This window comes from Balaenoptera musculus, chromosome 4 (assembly GCF_009873245.2).
Source record: "Balaenoptera musculus isolate JJ_BM4_2016_0621 chromosome 4, mBalMus1.pri.v3, whole genome shotgun sequence".
NCBI classification, from domain to species: Eukaryota; Metazoa; Chordata; class Mammalia; order Artiodactyla; family Balaenopteridae; genus Balaenoptera; species Balaenoptera musculus.
This window is the reverse complement of record NC_045788.1, coordinates 41501870-41506638: the sequence shown is the minus strand read 5'-3', so window position 1 is coordinate 41506638 and position 4769 is coordinate 41501870.

Here is a 4769-nt window from a genome sequence, read left to right as displayed (position 1 = left end):
TAGAGTCAACAGGCTAAAAACTTTATGAACAATATCAAGTGACAACTTCTCTAAACAGTCCATGGAGAAATAAGGTCACTTACTGGCCCCCACTTCTATAGTCCCTTGGGTGGGTCCTGTTGTTTTTCTGTCTCCTTCACATCTGTGTCTTAAACCACTACTCCCTAGCTCCACCACTCACAACAGATCACTTTGAATTTGGGGTAACAGAGAGTCCTGTTGTCTTCAGCCCACTGTGGGGATGTTCTCTCATCTTACCCTTTTTACCCCTGTTTCCCAAAGGCTTGATTCTCAATAATTCTATCCGTGGTGAATGGGTGACCCTAGAAATTACTGGCAGGCTGTCCTCCAGCATACCTGAAGTTGTAACAAATTTTTACTCTCTGGATTAGATTCCTAGGATCTCAGCGCTTGTCTGGAGCTTGACTGGATTTTTCATGCACCTATTTAATACCTGTGACTTTTAAAAAATTGAGGTTTAGTTGATTTACAATGTTACATTAGTTTTAGGTATACAACACAGTGATTTAAATTTTTATAGATTAAACTCCATTTATAGTTATTATAAAATACTGTCTATATTCCCTGTGCTGTACAATATATCCTTATAGCCTGTTTATTCTATACATAGTAGTTTGTACCTGTTAATCCCCTGCCCCTATCTTGTCCCTCCCCCCTACCTGTGACTTATTACATCTCATGAAGTCATGGTCCTTGATGAACTCACAATGACTCTAGCTCCCTTCACTTCTGATTTGCTTTACAGTCTGTGTTGGGCTGCACCCCGCAGGCCTGCAAGCTTTGACGTTGCCCAGCCTCAAGATGGAAGAAAGAACCCAGAGACAGCGACAGAGATATTAATGGTCTATGGGACAGGGGATCTTACATAAAGGGTGCTGGAGGACACAGCATGTTGTGCTGCAGACGGCGGGCAGGACATGGTAGCAGTCTTTGCTACTCAGGGGAGGAGGATACCATTTATAGGAGAAATTGATGTCAGGTGGGCTCATCAGTTACCAAGGACTAATTAAGCCCTATAATTAAGAAGATTGGATAGTCATGTGAGTGAAGCAGGGCCTAGGTGAGCAGGGGCTGTACAGAGAGCAAGAAAGCAGCCATTTTGAATGGCCTGACCATGCAGGTCTGCCTGAGGGGGCAGTGCATTTTAACAGCCTCCCAGGAGCTTAAAATCAAGAGCATCTAGAATTTGATTGGTGGGAACCAAAGAAAGGAATATTTACTGTATGGCAAAGACAAAAATGAGACAAGAGTTTATATCAAGTTTTAATATGAAATAACATTGTGTTTGTGAGATTTGGTGAGATTCCTTTTTGTATTATAGCAACCACTACAATTTTTACCCAGAGGTTCAATTCATCCAAAAGTTTCTACTGTGGAAAATAATTGATTAAATAAGGGAAAATAGCTCTCCCAGCTTTCTACATCATGAAGCCAAATCTGTTATTTATTCTTAACAGTAAGCTTAATCTAAGCATTTTTTTTTTAAGTTTACTCAGTGAAAGTGCCAGAAGTTGAGAACAGAATGGTTAATACCTGAGCCTTAATGCTAAGTCCATCCTTACAGATTCCTGAGGATGACCACCTGGAAACAGGGTAGAGCAGAGAGCCTGCAGGTTAGGGATGGCTGACTGATGGCAGGTGGCCCTCCTTCCCCTTTTGTGTAGGGAAGGGATGCTGAGACTAAGCAGGGAGGGGAAGAGAGGAAAGCAGCCAGGTCTGAAACAACCAGATGGGCAGCTGTGTCACAGCCAGAAAGTGCACAGGAAACTGAAACTGTAAAATAATACAAAATCATCACTTTAAAAAATTCATTAAGGTTAAATTGAGACCTCAGCTATCAACAAAATGCAGGAACTAAGGGAAGGTTCTAGGGATGACCGAGAAAATTGAGGGGATTGGATCTATTGAGGAAAGTACCCTTTGAGGCAGTTCTCTAAGTTTCTCTCTTAACCTGAAACAAACTTTCTTCTATTCCTCACATGTCATTAGAGTCCTGATTAGATGACATTTCTGGAGCAGTAAAAAGTCCAAACAGTAATTCTCATTTTCCACAGTCACTTGGAAACATGGTCTAATAGTCTTTTTCTTCTTTCATTTTCTAATGCTAACTAAAATAAAATGAAGTAAAATAAAATAAAAAAACAAACTCTGGGAGGCAATTTTTTCCTGATGGGAAATAAATGATAGAAATGTCTCATATGTTTGAGCTTTTGAAAAACTAAATATAACAAGAAACTAATATTGTATTTAGTAGTATGTCTCTGAAATCACACTGTCTGGGTCCAGATCCTAGCTCTATCCCTCACTAGGAGCTTGTGGCTTTTTATGATTGACTCACCTTCTCTGGTCTTCAGTTTCCCTGTTTATAAAATAGTGATAATAGTGCCAACATTATAAGATTATTATGAGGATAAATTGAGCAAATATATGTGAAACACTTAAAACAGTACCAGGTAGATAAAAAGGACCAGGTAAGTATTTGGTATTAGAAAATGTTAGAAAAGAAAAACAATTAGAACCTCAAAAGAAGGAAAGAAGGAAGGAAGGAAGGAAGGAAGGAAGGAAGGAAGGAAGGAAGGAAGGAAGGAAGGAAGGAAGGGAGGGAGGGAGGGAGGGAGGGAGGGAGGGAGGGAGGAAGGGGGAGAGAGATGATTATTGTCTTGGGTGTTCCATTGATTAATTTACATATTAAACCAAATAAATAAATAAATAATGTATAATTACAACAGGAGGATGGAAGAAGAACAGGTGGCTATATAAGTGAATTAAACCCTTATTGTAACAGAAAACAAATAGTTATTAACTAAATTTGGTAAATATCAAATATGTGGAGGTAATACTAAAAGAAACAGCTAAAATAATTGAAAGTCTGGAGAGGGAAACTTAATGGTAAGAAAGTATTACTTGATATTTTAATGTATCACTTTGATAAACTTTATATGTATATATATATGCATACACACATATACACAAATTTTAACTGTACTTGAGAAACACAAGTGTTTAAACAGGTGGAATCACACTAAAATTTGGTTTGCTATATTATAGTGCATAATTTGTATAAATTTTTAAAGCCTAGAAACAGAGACATCTGGTTTAAAGTATCATAAGACATTATGCCCTAAATTGTTTTTAAAAGCAGCTAACTGGAAAACAATCTTAAACACTTTGGCTTGGCTAGTAAAGTCACATCATGGTCAATTTCCATTGGTATGTGCGCTTGTTACCACTGCTTCCTAGCTGCTTCTGCCCAATGAAAACTGGTAATAAGGTTGAAATTTTTCTCTATTTCTTGTAAGAAACAACATGTGGAAATTATTCCCTTCTCTTAAACAGTAGACAGAAAGGGTCACTTCATAGCCACATCCCTCTTCAACAGTTGGAAAGAGAGCACAGAGATCAGCCTACTATTTCACTTTATTCACCAGCTACTATGTGAGATTCCTTTTCCAACATCTCTTAATTAAAGTGGCCTTTAATTTTAATTTTAATTTTTTGGCATTATCTTTAAATAAAAACTTCATTTTCAGACAATGAAGTCATTTTCCATGACCTGCTTAAAAGTGAGAGAGAACTAACAGTGTGACCTTGAGCATGTTTGAATTCTCTAAACAACAACTTCCTCATTTTTGAGATGAAAGGAGGTTGAATTAGATTCCCCAGGACCCTTCTATGCCTCAGTTCTAGGATTTCTCAATTTCTGCCCAGTAGGAACATCTTTTCTTTCCAGTAACATCACGGAACCATTCTCCATCAGGCATTATAGATGATAATGGTGCCAATGTACCCAGATATAATTTTCTTCCCTTTTGCTTTGATGAGAATGTAAGTTTTTATCATACTTTAAAGTGAACCATTTCTGCATCCTTCCAAATAATCAAGTTACAGTACTCTAAGATACAGTCAAAGCATTATTAGAAACCATATTGCCTCTCAGTTGAACTTTTAGTTCCACTGTTAAGGAAGACTGAGAAAAGTTTCCCATTTGTGGTAGAAAAGGATAAAGTTAAAAGTGAGAAAACAAATGAAAATAAAATTAATCCAAACACTAAAAAGTTGAAAATAATAACGATTCTTTTACTATTATTAAAAGTCACTATTACTCATAATTATTTAACTGAGAGCTACATCAATTTTGATTTATTCAAATTATCCAGCTGCATTCAGGAAATACTCTTCTCTGAGACAAATTCTATACTTTCACATGGTCCATTCTTCATTATGTTTCTCTGTACATAATCTTAAATATTTAATGATTGCCTGGTTAGAATTTAGGAAATTTGAATTTTTAACATTTTAGAACTGACTTTATACTATTTTTTAAGCAACATAAAGCAAGACCTTGTTAATAGAATACTAGCATTTTAGTGAAAATAAGTCACTCAACCAATAAAAGAAGTTAAAAAATCAAATTTTCAAGCAAATCACAGATCAGTGGGTCTGAGTCTCCTATTATTAATTTTATGGTAAATCTTTAAAGTCATAACTTAATTAAAAATTAAAAGGAAATTTTACTCATGTAATTACTCTCTAAGCAAATAAGTTAATTTCCCTTTTTCTAATTACCTCTCAACTGCTTCCAGTAATACTTTTCCTTATAATAATTGGCCACAAAACATCCAATTTTCTTATAAAGGATACATGCAGTCAAAACTAATGACCCTAAAATAATTTTCCAAATTTGGAAAACTCAACTCTGTAACCATTTCTCATGTTCATACCTATCTACAGCATATCAATTTTTGCAT